The following is a 21,043-nucleotide window of genomic DNA, read 5'->3' as shown; positions in this document are numbered from 1 at the left end:
TAGACTATGTATGTAAATTCATGAAATCTTTTTTGAAGGTTTGGAAGAAAGCAGTGAAAAGGTGTTTAGAAGCAATGCTGTCCAGCATAAAAAGTGCATAAGTATTGGGACACTCCTGCAGTCTAGTCTTGTGTCCAAATTATCTTAAAAAGTAATGTTGAGACACACTTTTTTCACCTGTTACGATTTGCACAATGCTTTTAGAGTTGGAGCAGACTTCGTCTAACATTCCTACTTAATTTTCTTTTTGAAATTGAGTAATTATTTTGTTTATCTGTTGAAATATAAATTTAAATCTTCCTCTTTGAAGGTGAAAAAGCAACATTGCTCCTCTACACATTATTGTTGTCTAAAAAAGTAGTGGTAATTCCACTATCACCAAGGTAGATATCTGACAATAGAATTAATTATATTTTTATACCACTATTCCATAGTCCTAATCCAAAAGGTGTGTTTAGACTCAGGAAAATTAATACATTTTTCCATATACAGTCAGAAAATGGCAAGTTTGATTTACATTTGCTTCTGTGAATTGAAGGTTCCGTTATCTGCTGCATTCGAAACATTGGGCCTGTTGAGAAGAAAGTGAAAAGTACGTTGTAGTTAATATTTCATTGTTTAAAGGTGAATAGCTTTTTGAAATAAAAAGTTTATATGTATTTACATGGTAAACATAGTTCCAGGGTCAGAGTGGCCTTTTGAGTCTGTGCAAACCCACTTACTTCCATGTTTTATGCGTTTTTAATAATTCTTCTCTAATCTTTTGTCATAGTGAAGAATGTTGGAAATTTCTTCCCGACATTGGCAGATATCAACCTTCTTCCTCAGTTGGGAAAAAAAGTGTTGGAGGAAAAGTGAATTTGTAAACATTCAGATTTTTGCATGAGCAAATCTACACATGCATATTTGCTCATGTTAAAATGTAGTTCACAAATATTTTGTAGGAGTACTATTTCTTGTCCTACTTGTGTAAATTTTGGGGAATTCACAAAAGCTGTATAGCTGCACTTAATGCTATGACATATACCATGGGTGCACTTTTGAGACTTTCTTGAATAATTGGGCCCCTAATTTGGTCTGGCATTAACCGTGACCTTTTGCTTTTATTACATCTCTCTCTCTCTCTCTCTCTCTGTTCCCTCCACTCTCATCCACTCTGCTCTCTCTCCTGCCTCTCTCTCTCTCTCTCTCTCTCTCTCTCTCTCTCTCTCTGTCTTTGTATTGGATGGCTTCACTGTGAGTCAGAGCATTATGCTGTTTCACAAGGACTATATCAGCACAAAAAGTAGTTTTGTTCAGTGCCAGTAACTACTGTGGAAGTTTTTGCTTTTTAAAACCAAAAATATTTTTTGCTTTTGCCAAAGTTTGTTATAATAGTGAGGGCGCAGCAGCTTACATGGCAATAACGTTTTACAAACACGATGCCAAAATGAGTCACACAATGTCAAAAGTAAAAAGGTTACCATCAATTTCAGACCTACTGTGTTTGCCAATGCTTGCTGAATTTTGTTTCCCATAATTGAAATTAGTTACAGAGATTTTCCATAATGAATATTTTTGGGAAATACTAGCATGGATGAACACGTTTTTTAATGATGCTGCAAAAAAACAGAAATGTTATAGTAGTTTAGCAAAATGTTCTTTTTCCTGCTTTCTCTTTAACTTGCTTTTAAGCTTCTGCAATTATTTGCGTCAAATCGCAGAGTATTCTAGGAGCAGTGTACATAGCCTCATAGTGCTAAACTTTGGAAGTGTGTGTACACTTTTTTTACTACAGAAACTGTCAGTAGTGCAGTCTGAGTTTACAACATTTATTTGGAAGAGTCACTCACTAATAATAATGACTGCATCAATGTCGTACAAGTTTGAAGGTCTTTAACATATGGACACAAATATTAACTCGGCAGTAGATATTTCTGATAAGCATACATGGGTCAGGCGTGTTTCAGACCTGTACGCTTTTGTATACTGGAGCCACTGATAGTTTGCACTCAGAGGTTACAACATTTACTTAGAGTGCGCGCCAGAGTAAAAAATGCATTCAATTATTGAACCATAAATACAGGTTTGAACAGTATTAACATACGGGCAAACATATTACGTTAATTACAGACAGTGCCCTACTCTGACCCATTCTGTGGTACTGCTAACTGTCAGCCATAGGGTTTGTGCTGGTGAGAGTTGTGCCTACTTGTGCCAAGGACAAAATACACAAGAAAACTTGTTGCTCTTGACCTCAAACAATATGTGCTGCACATCGGTCTATAGGAATTACACATTCTTGACGGTGCATATTCAGCTTTCAAATATGGTGCACGCAACTCAGAAAAGATTCTTACCATAAAGTTTTCTGTATAAGTTGCTGAAGCTTTTTGGTTGCTGACACCACAATACTTTTCAATAAACTGTAAATGTAATAAAGATGTATATTAGGGAATCATAATAGCAATGCTAACCATTGAAAAGGTAGTTAGCAAATTAAATGTTATTCTTGAAAACCCTCTTTGGTATTGACAAGTATTTTAAAGAAGTTGGATCAAGCAAAAAAACGGACGCAAACAGGCAGATTCTCAGAATCTTTCCATTTGTGACCGGTATTTTTGCATTTGGGATGCATCATCCCAAATGCAAGAATCGCAATTAAGGAATCTCTAAATTGAGATTCCTTAAATTGCGATTGCATTGAAGCAGCCACGGCTCATGCAGGGCATTACGCCGGGCGGTGACGCCAGGCAGAAGAGGGGCAGGGTGGGGGTTGTAAAATGCGGGATATGGACAATGTCAGGTAAGTACCAAAAAAAAAAAACGAATTTCGTTACCCGCGCTGCATCGCCAAATGTGATGCTGCGCGGGTAATGAAATTCTTTTTTTTTGTTTTTTGGTACTTACCTGACATCGCCCATATCCCGCATTTTACAGCCCCCCACCCTGCCCCTCCTCTACCTGACGTCACCGCCCAGCATAACGCCCGGCATAACGCCCTGCACGAGCCATGGCTGCTGACGTCACAGCCCGGCGTAACGTCCTGCCCGAGCCGTGGCTGCCAATTACATTTGTTTAGACTTACAAGTATTCGAAAATGAATACAGGCTTGGGAGTGTCAGGTGACGCAGTAATACATATTAGAACTAATGTGAGAATTAGAAGGGAGCAAATACAATGAACCAGAAAGCATATATTCCAGAAAAATAAAGCAAAGCAGAGCTGGGAGGGCCACGTGATGGACAGAAGGAAACATTTGCGCAATAACTCACTGTCCACAACTTCTTGGTTAGCAAGAAAGGCCACTTTATTAAGACAGTTGCAAATTAACTTCTAATCAAACATCTTGTAATTCATTATTTAATAAACCAAAAATTACTTCTACTTATCTTAACATCCTTATGAAAGATGAAACCCCCACCAAGTTAACCCAAACAAACCCAGGAGCAACTGACTCTTGTTGATACTGCCCTCCTTTCCTTTAAGTGACATTGAGGATGGACCAACCCGCTCCAGGCTGCCCACCCCCCAGAAAAAGCGCCTACCAACTAAAATTGCACCCAGACCTGTCTTAGTGTGGTAACCAGGAATAAACAGCTTCAGCAGTACCCAAAGCACAATAAAACAACAAACAAACAGGACCTGAAAGAGAAAGAGGGAGGGTGGGTGGGGCAAAAACAACCTTCGCCGCCAGCCTCCCCCGGCACAGTTCCATTTCCCGCCCTTTCTACCCTTATTTATCCCCTTTCCCTTACGCTCCAACTAGCTAATCACTTTTCCTTGCACCTGTGGCCAGTTCCCTTACGCGAACCAACCCAGGGGAGAGAACGGCACACGCACTGCTCCCCCTGGGTCCCGCCTTATACTATGTACATACAAAATCATTGAGGGGTAGGAGGGGCACGTGATGCAAAAAAGAATACCATTATGAACATACAATAAAAAGAACACATTGTAAAGCATGTGAAACATTGCAAAAATAGGATACAGAAATTCATGGAAGCTCGATTTAAAAAATAAAAGGCGTGGGAGTGCTCTGTAAGACAGCAGGAAATATTAGGACCAACAAAGGAAGATCATTAAGAATGGAGGCCTGGGACCAGGGCCGGACTGGCAAAGTGCTCGGCCGCCCCCCCCATCCCCTCCCCCGGGAGGGGGAGGGGTTTGGGGGTGCGACCGAGCTCTTTGTCGGGGCCGGTTTTCTGCCGATTTTGTTACAGGGCTGAAAAAACGGCCCTGTAACAAACTCGGCCCACAGGGGCACAAAACCAGCCCCTATCCTTGCGGCGCACCAGGAGATTGCTTGTGCCCACAACGGTCAGTCCGGGCCTGCCTGGGACGGCCTCGTGACACAGAAAAAAAATATCATCATGGACGCACAATTAATAATGATAGAGGCCTAAGCACATGGCGTAGTACAGAAATACGACACAGAAATTTATAGACGCATAATTTATAAAATTAGAGGTGTACAGGACCTCGTGACGCAGATAGAAACTTTTATACTATGTGCATACAATTTAAAACCATTAAGGGGTAGGAGGGCCATATGATGGAGAAAATAATAGCATCATGCATATACAATTTACAGCGGAGTCTGATGTTGTGACGGTTTCTCTTACCTCTGCTTCTGTCGTCTTTTGTCGTGTCTTCAAAGGCTGCGGTTTCGCTGGGTCTGGGGTGTTTTGGGTGCGGGCGCCGCCGCCTCCGTGCGTATGGTATTGTGGCTTGCCGGCAGCAGTAGTGATACCACGTCGAGTGTCAGAAGTCCTCCTCTCGAGCTGTGAGTTTGTAGTAAAATCAATGGCGACACTCTGTCTGTCTCTGCAGCACAAGCAGGCAAAAGAGAGCGTGCTCACTTCAGTGTTCGGATTTTATGGGAAATGCAGGGGCTGAGCAAACCAAGCCGAGGAGCATAATTGATAGCATTGTCATGGTCTATAAGAATGATGGCCTTGGGGGACATCCCATTGGTTAATGTTTTGGTTTCCAGGCTTAATCATAGCAAGCATGCTAGGTGATGGCATGTGGGGAGTGTGGGCGGCGTGCAACATGTATGTGCAAGTGTGAGTGTGTGCACCAACAATTAACAACAGAGAGAGATGGGGGTGGTGTTATCATGTGCTTAGAGGCAGGCCCAGAATCGGATCTCCAATGAGTGACCACTTCTAATCATTCTCGTTAGCGCACCCTATGCTCTGATTTGTCACTGAGAGGGTGATCGCACCATACATGTACTGCTATCATACTCAGCGTCTACCCGCGCATACAGTACAACTATGGTTTGACGTTATGCGTCGCATCAAAGGTTGCGTGTGAAGTCATAAACGGCGCCCTGTACGCGAAAGGCGCCAATGTTTCTACATGGTTAAAAACATATATTTATGTATTTAATGTACATACTAAGGGAAGATATTATTTGAGATAACTATGAACATTTTTTTTACAGTTTTAACAATCATATATTGCTTTTAAAAACAATTACACAAATCGCGGTAGAACATCATGCGTACTGGTATAGAAAACAGCTGCGTAAGCGCATCATAAGCGTACATAAAGTCCTGTGTCTTTAAAAGGAGAGATTTGATTGGTTCATGACTTTTCCTATTGCAACTGTTGAAAGTTCCGTCCCATTATAATCATTCAACTATGACTTTCTAAGAAGAATCATTTCTTCTGAGAATTTTTTCAAATAGAAGGAAGATCATTATAGGAGCAATGGATTCATCTTCCAGCAGTTCTTCAGAGTGAGGTTTCATTCCTGAAGAACCTCCAAAGAAGTGGAAAGAAGCTCTAATTTGGCAATTTTTTACTTTTCCAGAAGGGCAAAAAAAGGTTAATGCTCCAAAAGTAACCTGTAAAATTTGCCAAACAACTCTTTCAAGGGGTGATCCATCTTAAAAATACTCCTTTGGCACAGCAAATATGGTGCGACATGTGAAGAACTTGCACCCCAATAACTCTGCTTGAGCTGCAAGACGGAGGTTGCAGGAGAATCCACCTGCTTCTGCACCAAGCACATCAACTACTGCAGCAGAATTTTCAGCAAGCAGTCCACACCCACAAATTGATCCTGATTTTGCTGACGTTAAAATTGTATGCATTCATTGCGATAGACTTTTGTGTTATAGGGAGCAGTCTATTGATCTGATGAAACGAAGGATGCAGGGACATCGCTGTCCTCGACATTAGTTTTTATTTTTTTTCTTCATTCTTTTTTTCCTATTTGACATTTTTTTTTTCCAATTCAATTTTTTTTTAGTTTAAAAAAAAAAAACTTGTTGATAAAACACAGAAAAAATTGAAAAGTAAAAACAGAAAAAAACAGTTCTTTTTAGAACTACCTTCACTGGTCAAAGAAAGAACTATATTTCTATGTTAGTGTCTATAAGTTTGTCAGAATGAATGTGTACTTTATAAATGAATGAATGAATATATTACTAGTGTATGGAGAATGTAAGGATGTGCTACAGCATAAATCTATAAGGTGTTTACCTATAGTATACTGTAGTATGTCCGAAGCACTTGAATGTAACATATGTACATAAATATGTTACAAGCCTGTGCTTCAATTTGCACTGCTGGTGAAACTGTCTGGGTGAATTTGTATGTTTGAGGGGCAGATTTACAATCCCCTTGTGCCTCTTTTACACAGCCGTTGCATCACTTTTGTGACACAGCGGTGGTGCAAAAGAGGTGCCTTGGTGTGTGTATTAAGAATGTGATGCATCTGGAGGGTGCATTACATTGTAAAGCCCTGTGCCAGAAGGAGGCTTTCCTGTGCAGGGGGGGGGGGGGGTGCAGCAACGCCTCCTAAAAGTGACTGAGTGAAATGTATAACATTTCATTCAGTTACTTTTGAGCTTATGCTGCGCCAAAACCTTGCATATGCTTGAAGCAGGTGTAAGGATTGATACAGTATTGTGAGCATACGGCCCTGAGAACATTGCTGGAGTTGTGTTATGCTTGCAACCGAAGTTAAGCAATAATTAATCCCAAAAATATTTAGCAATTTAGTTTTGTTAGTGTTTTATAATAAGAATATGAAATATCATCTAAAAAATAAAATAAATATAAATATTTATATTAAAAATATAAGAAATTTGTATAAAAGGAAAGACATATTAATTAATAGTTTTATAAATTATTATTTACAAAACCTTTGAAATTCACTGAAAAAACCATAGGTTTCAGCCACGTTATAGTTAGGAATTAGCATTTAAAAAACCTTAAAAATTCCCTGAAAAAACTATAGGTTTCAGCCATGTTATAGTTAGGAATTAGCATTTAAAAATCCTTAGAAATTCACTGAAAAAAATAGGTTTCATTCATGTTATAATTAGCTGGACATTTCTCTCATACAAAACCATTAAAATTCCTCCGTTATAGTTAGTTCAGCTAACTATAACTCGCGTGCCCGCAATGCACTGCTGATTACATCACTCATGACATGGTCAGTGACATTACTCATGACATCACTGATGACATCTCAAATCACATCACTGATGTTTCGGGCATGTTGGGGCAAGGCATGCAACCCACTGGAGTGAACATTGAAAAACGCACTACAGTTACCAGCATGCAAGTCGCGCATTCGCCCACTGGGGCGGAATATTTAAATTTGCGCAGGTGGTGCATTTCCTGCCTTCTCCCCATGTCAGTGAAGAAGGGCGACAACACGCCTGAAAGGCGTTTGGCTGAAAGACATTATGCGAAGGAGCAGCTTGTCTGTGTATCCTGCATTCTACAAATAAAAGGTTCAACCTGCCGTGGTGTGGCTTCTTCTTTGGAGGCAACTCTTCTTGTTCGTGTTATGCGGCGAGCCTCGCAGCGAGGAATCCCCAATGCTATCATGGCGGGCCTGTAGCGACAACAATAAAAGACACTGCAGGGATGGCGAGTTCACTTTGTGGAAGGAGTATGGGCAGGATGCCAGCCCTGTCAGCTTCAAGCAGCCCACTTGGGTATGAATATGTACATTTTGTTGGGGGCAAGGCATGCAACCCACTGGGGTGAACATTGAAAAATGCACTACAGTTACCAGCATGCAAGTTGCGCATACGCCCACTGATGCGGGATATTTAAATTTACGCAGGTGGTGCTTTCGCTGCCTTCTCCCATGCCAGTGAACAAGGGCGACAACACGCCCGAAACGCGTTTGGCTGAAAGACATTATGCGAAGGAGCAGCTGGTCTGTGTATCCTGCATTCTACAAGTAAAAGGTTCAACTTGCTGTGCTTCTTTGGAGTCAACTCTTCTTGTTCATATATATATATATATATATATATATATATTACCTACTGGCGGTCGCCAGTAGGTATATATAGTTAGGATTTTTTCTCTATGGAACTTTTGAAAATTCTATGTCTAATAACTTTGGCGTTTGTGGACGGAATCGGCTGAAAGTTTCAGGAAAATGGCACATTTTGTTTCCGAGCAGCCCCTTAAAATTTGGGGGGGGTTCCGTCAAGGGGGGGCCGAGAAAAAAGGGGGGTCCCAAAACGCATTTTTCCCATTCATTTTTCCATAGGGCGTTTGGCCTCACTTTTAGCTTGAACGGCTGAATGGATTTGCACGAAACTTGGCAAAATTGTAGGGACTGTTAGCCCGATGTGCCTTTGCTGGGTCTCAATATATGTGCTCCAGTGTATTTTGAGAAATTAACGTTTAAAAAAACAGATATATCTGTGACAGCGTCCCGGATAGCGCACCAGTTCGCGTACTTTTCGCGTAACTGAGCTTTGCGAAGCGAAGCTGATTGGCTCTCCGGTGTCTGTCAACATTCTAAACAGTCCGTAGCGGCCGCCATCTTGTCTCTCGGTAGGATCGAGAGACAAGAGGAGGCCAAAACGAAGGGGGAAATGAAGGAAAGGGGGCAAGGTAGACCCCTTCTGACCCCCTAGGATTGATGAGGGGGATATTAAAGTGCCCCGCGGGGCCAACAAAAAAAAGAAAAATTGTTTTTTTCGTGGGGTGCGCCCAGTTCGCGTACCGGAAAGCGGTCTGGGGAGCGTAGTATAAGGAAACAAGAATGATTGACTTTTAACTTATTGTATGTTTATTGATACGCCCCCAACTGACTGTGGAGTAAAAAGGCTGCCGGATTGGAGCTGCAGCGGGATCACTTTCACCCTCGCGCACTGGTTGCTGCCTGCTGATCGACAGGGGAGACTTGCAGAAAATCCTTCCCGTTTCTGCATTTCACGTCGCAAAACTTCGTTTTGTGAAGGATTAATTAAGGGGTGAGCAGAAGAACCAAAGTTTCCTGTGAGGGCTGCGAGCAGGCGGAGGCGGAGGCGCAGGACTACCTGTCCCAGGAGCGCCCGCCTGACCGCCCGCCCACAAGCAACACACCTGGGCGCTCTCCCTGCAGGATACGCCCCCAACTGACTGTGGAGTAAAAAGGCTGCCGGATTGGAGCTGCAGCGGGATCACTTTCACCCTCGCGCACTGGTTGCTGCCTGCTGATCGACAGGGGAGACTTGCAGAAAATCCTTCCCGTTTCTGCATTTCACGTCGCAAAACTTTGTTTTGTGAAGGATTAATTAAGGGGTGAGCAGAAGAACCAAAGTATCCTGTGAGGGCTGCGAGCAGGCAGAGGCGGAGGCGCAGGACTACCTGTCCCAGGAGCGCCCGCCTGACCGCCCGCCCACAAGCAACACACCTGGGCGCTCTCCCTGCAGGATACGCCCCCAACTGACTGTGGAGTAAAAAGGCTGCCGGATTGGAGCTGCAGCGGGATCACTTTCACCCTCGCGCACTGGTTGCTGCCTGCTGATCGACAGGGGAGACTTGCAGAAAATCCTTCCCGTTTCTGCATTTCACGTCGCAAAACTTCGTTTTGTGAAGGATTAATTAAGGGGTGAGCAGAAGAACCAAAGTATCCTGTGAGGGCTGCGAGCAGGCAGAGGCGGAGGCGCAGGACTACCTGTCCCAGGAGCGCCCGCCTGACCGCCCGCCCACAAGCAACACACCTGGGCGCTCTCCCTGCAGGATACGCCCCTCACCTTCCTATCCCAGGCACTATAAAGCAAACAGAGCGTTCCCGCGGCGCGGGAGCGCGCGGGAGCGACCGGGAGAAGCCCGGGACAAGGGCGGGACCGTCTGTGGCCGTCTGTGGACGACCGGGGACGGGACGGGCCACCCCCCTTACACTTGGATCCTGTGATTTGTGAGGATAAGTAATAACTTATTATCCATTGTAACATATACTTTTTTGCTTTTGTTCTGTTTAAACGGCGACCATGTCCACAAGGGGCAGCCGGAGCAAAACTGCAGCTGGAGGAGCCAAGGTGATTGGACCCATTGACAATTTTATTGCGAAAGCAAATGATGCAATAGACCAGGGTATATCTTTATTAAATCGACGCGTTTCTTTAGAGTTGGCAGAAGCAAAAAGGTCATCATTGGGTCTGCTAGCCAATGCGAAAACACCCCATCGAGATCCTGGAATACTTAATCAACCTGCTGCCATAGTGGAGATACACAGCATGCCAAACACTGTTGATTTATCTGCTACTCAGTCATTATCTGAATTACAACTGAGTCTGGAGAAGTCACCAAATTTAGATCTGATAGAGGACTTTAACACACAGTTAGATATTGTAACTGAGTCCATTCCATTGGTAAATCTTGCCAATGGTTTAGACCCAATTATGATAGAGGCATCGCAAGCCATCTTTAATATTGAAAATACCTCTATCGTGAATGACACATTAAACATAAACTTGGACCGATCTGTTCCTAACCTTACTCCTGACATACCCATAGTTACCAGTAGTAATACTCTGGATGACTCAACTATTACTTCAAGAAATCTGAGAGGTCTGAGGGAGGGGGCTGTACAAAAACTACCGCCACAAAAGTTAGTTACAAATGTACCTAGTTCTAAGGGGAATCCTCAGGTTCAGAAAAAGCAGGGGAAGGATCAAGCAAAGAATAGCCTTAAAAAAGGGAGTAAAAAAGGAACTGCAGATTCTGTATGTGCTGGGGAAATGCCCAGCCTAGCCCTGTTGTGTAAAGATTGTACCTCCAACAGTCAATTAATAATGAAGGTTGGAGAACTTGTCACTGCTCATCTTGCCACCATAGATACACGACTGGGACTAATAGAAAAACAATTGAATGAATTAAGCACCATAATTAAAGGATCCCCAGCTAAACCCCTAAAACCTCCTCCCCCTCCTCAGCAAAAAATTCCCCAGCCAACGCCAAGAACTAATCCACCCCCTACTGCCATAACTAACTCTAAGGCACTCCCGATGGCTAAGAACTTGACAACAAAACCAATAGTGCAAACCCCAACTGCAAAACCCCAAGACAATAACAAAAATACTGCAGGGGATAATTCCACCATTGGGAAAGAAAAAGCCAAAGAGGCAAATAAGGGAAATGAGTGGCACAAAGGGAAGAATAAACGATTTGCAGCCAATCTACCCCCAGGTTCAAGTCCCTATGTTGTAGTGATGACAGGAGTACCTGAGACCCCCGATAATATAGATGAGCCATCTTGGTCGCTACTTAACAAGGTTACACACTGGCTGAATAATAATAGGCCTCTACCATCATACTATGTAAGTAAAATCTTGACAGTACGAAGAGTACTTTGGGTTGGCCATGAGAAAAAGAGAGTTCAAGGCGACTGTGTTATTATTAATTTCAATGACCCTCGCACAGTGGATTATATTTGTTCCTGGGTTAATGAGGGATATACCGAGGGCATTGAGACAAGGCACCTTTCATACTTCTACCCGCCAAGAGGAAATCCCAGACAACAATGCTATGATGATTATGATTGTGGTTTAGACGAAGGGTGGACCCAGGTAGGACAGAGAAACAACTGGGGAGAATGGGGGAGAAATAACCATAGGCAAAATAATAATAACAATCATTGGAATTTCCAAAGACCCCATTTAGCAAGGGATCCAACTTGGGGGTTCTCTACATCCAATAGATTCGATGCCTTCAATACTTTGGATATGGTAGACTGACTCCCATTACCACTCGAATTTCAAAATAACCCATTAGATGCCAGTGTTAGGGACAAAAATATCAACGAAGCTCAGGCAGGAAGCATACAAATAGATGAGATATATGCCACACCAGTACAAGGATTGGTCAATGCATTGGGTGTGTTGGGGCAATTAGTGCTCTACGGAAAAGAAGAACGTGCCACACCCCATGATTTGGGAATACATGAAGGTAGTGAATACCCAAAGGAGCATAATAAGGAGTTTAAGATCATAAGCTGGAATGTTGCTGGATTACAGCAAAGGGTCTCCGATCCCGAATGGTTAAAGGTTATTTCCGGAAAGGATATAATATTATTCCAGGAAACTTGGGCTACAACAGCGGTGCATATAGAGGGTTTCCACTGCTATTGTATCAATGCCAGAAAGCCAGTCTTTGGCCGCCCAATTGGAGGTTTACTGACAGGGTTTAAGATAAGCATAGGAGGATCCATAAAATTGATTCATTCAAAAAATCCAAATATTCAAATAATTGAGTATACTCGAAGGGTACCATACTATCTTATTAACTTTTATAATAACGATTTTAGCTCTACTCCGAATAGGAATTTTATTGAACTTTTCGGAGAACTATCTAAAATAGAGGAAAAGTTCCATTATCAAATAAGCACTAGGACAATATTGGCAGGAGATTTTAATGCCAAGTTTATAACATCAAAAACGAACAATGTACAAATAGATAGGGCATACAAACGTGGCAAAGAACTAGAATGCTTCCTTAATGAACACATCCTAATAGATATAATGGATGTTGACAAAAACGAGCCACTTAACTATATTCCAACCTTTAGAGGAAGAGATTCTTCTAGTACAGTGGATTATATTTTCATGTCCTCTGACTTAATAGATAGAGTTAATAAGGTTGGCATCCTTGAAACTGCCTTTGGGGACCATAACGCTCTAGAGGTCAACATTGGCTTAGGCCCCCCGAATGCCCTTGTTCGATCCCTGGGGGCAAGGGATATTACGGTTTCAACTAACAAATTGAGGTTAAAATGGCGGGGGGTAAATAGTGGACAAGTAACGGACACTATCATAAGTAACCATGGTCCGTTACTTGAATCATGTTCTCTGGACGATGGGAACCATTGCAGAATAGTAAAAGACTTTTCTAAACTCTGCATTACTATTAAATCCCTCTTAAGTGTCCCTATCAAACAAACCGCCCCTGAGCCAAGGTGGTTCGATCGTCACTGCTCGGCAGCAAATAAAGCTCTTCGTAGAGCTTTAAACTGTAAACCGAGAAGTAAAACAGATGTGAGGACCGCTAGACTAAATTATAAAACAGCTATAGGCTCAAGGAAGGCTGCTCTACTAACTGAGCAATGGGAGGCACTAACAACTGCTGCCACCCTGGGGAGCAGCACCACCTTTTGGCCTGCCGTTAAAAAGATGCGGGATATGGGTAAGCAATTAACCCCGACCAGCTGTACCATAGCAAGCGAGCAATGGGAATTGCATTTTTCTAAAATATATGCCAGCCCTGGCGTGGTTTTAGAGGATTATACCCCAGGAACAGTGGAATCCCTAGAAATCACTGTGGGGGAGGTCATCGTGGCCATAAATCAGAGCCTTGGCAACAAGGCACCTGGGCCCGACGGCTTCCCAATAGATATAATTAAGCACAACCCAGAACTCTGGGGAAATATTTTTGTCAACCTTTTTAATAGTCTACCGTTTGCCCCAATACCCGCAACTTGGTCCACGAGCATAATAGTGCCTATTTATAAAAAGGGCGAAAGATCTGAGCCCGCAAATTATAGGCCTATTTCGCTCTTGGACAATACCTTAAAGATCTTGGGTAGGGTACTCTATAATAGAGTTAATGATTGGGCTGAGGAAATGGGGGTACTTGACCGTTGCCAAATGGGTTTTAGACGCAAGATGGGAACCATCGAACAATGCTTAAATTTAAACCTCTTAATTAGCAAATATAATATTGCTAAGGCGTCTCCCATTTACTTGGCGTTCATGGACTTATCGTCCGCATTTGACCTGGTAAACAGGTCAAAATTGTGGTCGATTCTATTGTCGTATGGCCTGGATCCCCCCCTGGTACACTTCCTTGCCTATTTACACAAAGATACAAAGGCACAAGTACGGATTGACATGGAGGGTACACTCTCTGGTCCAATTAATGTAGAGAGGGGGGTGAGACAGGGGTGCGTTTTAGCACCCCTATTATTTATTATCTACATAAATGGCTTGAGATACTCCTTAAAAAAGGCTACCCAAGATGTCCCTAAAATTAAAGGTCAGCAACTACCGTGCCTTTTATACGCGGATGACGCTGTGATTATGGGATTAACACCCAACGCCCTACGGGCACTAGTCAGGGATTTCGCATCATATATGGGGAATTTGGATTTAAAAGTAAATTTTAAAAAATCATTCATCATGTCCTGTGGGCCGGGTGCTAAGCAATTAAATTCTATCACGATAGGAGCTGACAAGTTGCTCCTAACTAAAACTTTCCCATATTTAGGTATGGTCTTTGCTGCGAACGGCCTGTGGAGTGGGCATATTGCCCACGCCACAGGCAAGTTCTCAAAGGCCATAAACTCAATTTTATCTCTCCCCAAACCGAGGAAAGTTGGAGCAACTAAAGCAATTTTAAAGATTTATAGGCTCCAATGCATCCCAGTGGCAACTTATGGTGCCGAAATTTGGGGGTCGGTAAAAACCCCCTCAATACAAAGAGAAGAAAATCGGCTCTGTAGGAAGCTACTGGGGGCTCCCATTTCATCGTCAGGGTTTATCTGTCACTCGGAGCTGAATGCACCCTATATTAGTGACTTTATTGCAGCCAGGCCTGCATTATTTTGGCTAGCTATCTGGGTAAACGAATATGCTAGCCTAACACATGACATTTTGAGGGAATGTCTGGCTTGTGATAAATGGAATAAGATCCCATGGTTCCATGGCATACAAGAGAGTCTGTCTAGTATAGACAGGGGCAACCTCTTTGAAAACCCATCCTGTATACAGAGGGCAGACAAAAAAGTAGTCCAACTTGAACTGTATGCCAGTTACAGGGAAAAAAGATTGTCAGAAGAGATAAAGAAACAAACTGTTGTGTCCTATATTTACAATGGTCTATTAACCCAGCAACTTCCGTTGTATTTGACTCTACCAATGTGCTCCTGGGAAAGATCTCTATTGTTTAGACTGAAAGCAGGAACGGTAAAATTTTTACTTTGTTTTCCTCTGGGACACACCGTAGCTGACAAGACTCCGTGTCCTTGTGACGGAACCAGCAAACAAAATGATGTACATTTCTTCTTCATGTGTAAGTTTTATATGAAATACATTAAATGGTTTTTAGCACCATATTTTAAAAAATGTAGACCCATTTCCCTGAACCAGTCTTATTTGATGCTTTTAAGACTGGAGGATGATGAACTCATATTTCGGACAAGCTGTTTTTTAAAAGTTATTTTTAATGTACGTAGAAGTATGGAATACTCATGAATTATTAATGACTATTGTTTCTTTCTTGCACTTTTGAAATGCGTGACGTGGTAAATGCACTAATAATGTACCTTATAGTGTCTATTGCACCTATTGTAACTGTAATTGTAAATGTCAATTTTTAAAGTGTGCTTTTATGGATTTTTGAAATCCGAATAAAGATTTTGAATTGAATTGAATTGATTGTTCGTTTTGTTTTTTTTTGTTTATTTTTATTTACGTAGCTACATGTAGGTATCAATGTAGAGTCTATAATTTAATAAACGCCGTCTCTTTTGTAGATATCTTGCTTGATGTTAAAGAAGTTATTGTGGTATATGGAATTCATACCATAGTCTGTCTGGAAAGCCGAAACAACATGGTGGCAGGAGATGATAAAGAGATGTAAAATACAAATTGAGGATTATATAGTGGGAGAAATGAAGTAACTATGAACAAAGCTAGTATGAAACACAAAAACGTTGCACAGAATATTTTAAGTCTCACTTTATATTATATCTATTTTGGTGCTATTTCATAATTTACATATAAAAAAGTACCATGTCTCAAACTATTTTTAATTTTTAAATAAACATGTATTGTTGTGATTTTTCAAAATCTAAAAGAATTTCCAACATTAATTCATCAGGTATGTCCTCCTTTTCATTCCATGATTCAATTTCTTCTACACAGTTAATTAAGTCTTGGTCCAGAGAGTGATCCATAAAGTCTATTTCCTCTTTGTCTTCCTTAGGATTGTTTTCCATATTAATTTCAAATAAAATATTAATTTCATTTTGTTGTCCTTCCATTTTCTTGCTGTAAATTGCATAAAAAATAAATATATCAGTACAGATAGGGCACTGTTGGGTTTTAGTACAGACAGGCAGTTTGGTTATTTAAACAGTGTTAAGGTCCATTGGTGGGGGCCTTCTCCTTGGGCCTCTCATGGATGGTGTCAGGAGGTATAGGGGAGGAAGAAGGAGACGCTCCTTCAATTGCAAGGAGAACATTCACACCCAATCAATTCTCACACCTATGAAGGTGTGAGAAATGCGTGTGGATTAAAAGTTAAAACTGTGGGGGCAACAAAATGCTGGACAATGGGGCCCCCACAGTGTCTGTGAATGTTCTCCTTGCAAGTGGCCACTTATGTAATTTGGAGGGGGCCTTGCGCACGTTCCCTTTTAGCCCAGGGCCTCGCAAATCCTTGGACTGGCCCTGCCATAACTAAAACAGAGAAGTCTATTTTATTCTATAAGTATTACAGAGTGAAAGAATAAAACTGTCTGAAAATGTTTTTCTAATTAGCTTTCAGTACAGAACATACTTCATTCTTTAAAATAATATCTTACCTTTTAAATATAACTTGAAGTTATCAGTTGATTTTTTGTTGTTCTGCACTTCACGAAGTAGTAGTCAAAATGGCTGTGTTTCTCTCTCTTTGTTTATATATATTCAGGTACATAACCAATCAAATGTCATGATATAATAGTAAAAATTGAAAGTAATATTTTAATTGGTTGTCATTTCCAACACTTCCGATATGTTTTGTGAAGTAATTTGCCTCAGGGATTTTAGAGAGTTCTACATGCTAAATGGCTAAATGGTATTCCAACTAAATTTGTGAAAATGGTAGGGATTGGTATGTAGTATGAGCTACTGTTTAATTGGTGAAAGTGTCTCCAGTGGTTTTTCTGTAAATTACTTTCCCACCTTTTTTAAACGAGTGCTTGTCAGTGCGTTTCCCGGTACACGAACTTGCAGTGTTACGGGAGTCCTCCATTTTGTGTTTCGGTAGAATTGAGATATAAGATGGAGGGTAAATAATGTTCAGAATGGGTAGATTGGGGTACTTTAGAGGTATGCTGTTTCCCTAAGTTTTCTGAGGGTGGCTGAGGAGGCTCATATATGTCGATAAAAAAAAATGTTTTTTTTCGCGTGGTTAGCTGCCGGTACGCGAACTGGGTAGCGTACCAGTAAGCGAATATAGGTGAAAATAAGTGAAAAAAAGGTACATTCGAAATTTCAAAAGAGTACACTAAGTTAAGGTAGCTCTGAAAAGAGCTTTTGGGTTCTGTGTATGTTCTAGAAACTTATAAGTAGGAACCAATACACATTCTTAAATTTAGTATGAAAACTCTGTTTCCCTCATCTGAGAAATGCACGCCATCTCCTCTGTAGATATCTTGCATGTAGTAACACAAGTTATTGTTGTAGATGCAGCCCATTCCATGGTCCCTCATGTAAGCTGAAACAGACTTATTTACATGCTTCCTCGATTTCTCAATTTGTGGACAAAATTGATTGGACCACCTCCATTTTTGTCTTTGGCATATATTGGAATATACCAAGGCAGTTTGAGGAAAAAGTGTTATCAATTGCTCAAAGGTGTCCTTTAAAAGCATTTCCAGACCTACCCCAGTCAAAGTGCCCAAATCGTTTCCTCCACAGTGCACTATTATTAGGTCAGGGGTTGGCAAATGTAAAAAGGTTTTCACCAATGGTATCAATTGGTAACATTTCAATCCTCTTCGGCCAATCCATTTGATTTCCACATTTTGTAAATCGAGGTTGTGTAAATTTCTGTTATCAGCATACCTGTGAGCCCAGTGGATGTAGCTATGTCCAAGAATCCAGACTGAAAACATAGCTAGAGGAGTTTTTGCTGCAGTCAGATGAAGTGTGGGAATGAAATGGCAGTTGAAATAGTGATGTTTGTAATGTAAAAAACTGTGGAGTTTAAGTGCAAATGATTCATTAGCAGTGATTGGTGTATTTCCATTGCTGAAAACAGAAAGTTAGGGTGCATGTATGTGTTCTTTGAACGATGTATTTTGAATGGTTATTTAAAAATGTTGTTATGAAAGATTGCAGTGGATTAGCAGGTGTACTGAGAGTTCAGAGTTCATTTGAAACATTGTTGTGTGAACTTGTGACCATGACAGGTCAGGCAGGCGGTAGTTGCTATGGAAAAGAGGTAGAAAGGGCAGAGGGGGGAAGGGTGTTGATTTGAAAAAAGTGAGGGAAGAGTTTTTATTGGCTGACATGAGAGATATGTGTGTTGAATATCAGTGTTTCGGTGCCTTTGTTGGTTCCAGCCTCTGGAGTGCATACCTTTAATTCTGGTACAGAATAATTGATGTGTTTCTGAGACTGTTTTCAATTTCAAAAAGAATTTGTAAAGGTGAGTTATCGTTTATATATTTTAGTTAAAGAGTAGTATGCTTTTTTGCGTAAATAAGAAAGTCAGCTGTGTATTTAAAATGATGTTTTGCGTCAAGTGTTTGCATTCGGCTTTCAAAGGCGATTTTGCATTCTTCATTTACAGAATCGGAAAAATTATTGGTTCGGTAAAATACCGAATCGGTAATTTTACCGATTCTGTAAATTTGCTATGTAGGGGGGACTCTTCTGAGTCTCAAATGACTCAACGAATCGGTATTTTAGCATGAAATCAAACTTCATGGTAAAATACCGATTCCGGTGTGCATGCACATTTGTGCATGCACACGTATGTCATGTGAAAGGCAGACTTGCCCTTACATGAATGTAGCTGTATTATTGTTTTACATAAAAGGTTTTAAAACTTTGTTTGAAATCAAATGCATGCACACTTAGGGCCCGATGTAGGTGGTCGTTTAGGCCATTTACCGACCGGTTACGGCCGATTTCGGCCGTTTCCGACCTGTAAATGGCGAAAAGGTATGTAGGCGCCTAAATCCAGGGCCACATGTAGATAAAACTACATTTACAGAATCGGTGAAATTGTTTTTGATGGTAAAATGATGTGACTCCTGCAATGCGTCGCTTTTGCGGAACAGATATATGATGTAATTGTGTTGTTAATGTTACGGTGTACATGTAAAAAATGATGCATAAGTGTTGCACGGGCATTGTAGATACTCTCCTATGTGTGCTTAGCAATTTCAAGTCACTTCCCCCGGGTTCAAGGGCCTTGTAAATACGTCCCCATGTGTGTATGGTCATTTGAAGTTACTTTCCTTGTAGTGTAAGGCCCTTGTAAATACGCCCCCATGTGTGCCTGGCAAATTTTCATTTTGATTGTTTGAGTTACATAGCCATGTTAAAAGTTATTGAAAAAAAGGTGCAAGTTCCTTAAAAAAACGTTTTCATGTGTATTAGGGCATTTTAAGTCTGTTCCCCATGAATGTAGGGGCCAGATGTAGGTGGCCGAAAATAGCCATTTACCGATCGGTAACAGCCGAATTCGGCCGTTACCGACCGGTAAATGGCCATTGACATGTAGGGGCCCTTAAATGTTGCATTTTCGGTAATTTTACCGAATCGGTAATTTTACCGATTCGGTAATTTTACCGATTCTGTAATTTTACAGATTCGGTAATTTTACCGAAAATGCAAGATTGAAATGTGGGTAGTCAATTTTCCATTGGCACATGGCTTTCAGAATCGGTATTTTACCATGGAATACAAATCCATGGTAAAATACCGATTCCTGTGTACATGCACATCTGTGCATGTACACATGTGCCATGTGACAGACAGACGTGCCCTTAGGGCATGTCTGTGTGCCACATTGCACACATGCCCGTTTTGGGGGTGCTAGAGGGTGTCAAAGTGACACCCCCTGCACCCTTGACAAATTCGGTATTTACCGATTCGGTAAATACCGAATCGGTATTTGAATTGAATCCTATGGACTTCAAGGTCCATAGGATTCAATAGCTAATATCGATTCGGTATTTACCGAATCGGTAAATACCGAATTTTTAAGGAATCGGTAATAAATCAGATGTTGGTACCTACATCCCATTTACCGATTTTGAAATACCGAATCGGTAAAATTCGGTAATATTCGGTATTTCAAAATCGGTAAATGTGATTTACCTACATCTGGCCCTAAGGGCCCGATGTAGGTGGTCGTTTCAGGCTATTTACCGACCGGTTACGGCCGATTTCGGCCGTTTCCGACCATTAAATGGCCAATCGGTATGTAGGGGCCTAAATCCAAGGCCACATGTAGGTAAATCTACCTTTACAGAATCGGAAAAACTATTAGTTCGGTAAAATACCGAATCGGTAATTTTACCGATTCTGTAAATTTGCTATGTAGGGGGGCGTCTCTGAGTCCCAAAGGCCTTAACGAATCGGTATTTTAGCATGAAATCAAACTTTATGGTAAAATACCGATTCCGGTATTCATGCACATGTGTGCTCGCACACCTATGTCATGTGAAAGGCAGACCTGCCCTTAGGGCTGGTTTGCCTGCCACATGGCACCTGTGCCTGTTTTGAGGGTGCCAGAGGGTGTCAAAGTGATACCCCCTGCACCCTTGTGAATACTTTTATTTTATTTATTTTTATAGCATTGTTGAATCTAGTTCTTACTGTTATTGATTTACTGTTTTGTAATAGTGGTTAATAACATTTTTTATTATATTTCACCACAGATTCAACTGCAGATTATTTGGAAATTAGACAATGCCGTCTAAGGATAGAATTCGAAAGGCTGCGAAACGTCAAAGACAGCAGTTACCTAACATTTTTCAGCAGTCCTCTACATTAGTATTACCTCAACGGATGAAGAGAACACCGGGTAA

Source organism: Lissotriton vulgaris, chromosome 6, assembly GCF_964263255.1.
Source record: "Lissotriton vulgaris chromosome 6, aLisVul1.2, whole genome shotgun sequence".
NCBI classification, from domain to species: Eukaryota; Metazoa; Chordata; class Amphibia; order Caudata; family Salamandridae; genus Lissotriton; species Lissotriton vulgaris.
The sequence above is the reverse complement of the archived record's forward strand: the minus strand, read 5'-3'. Positions refer to the sequence as shown.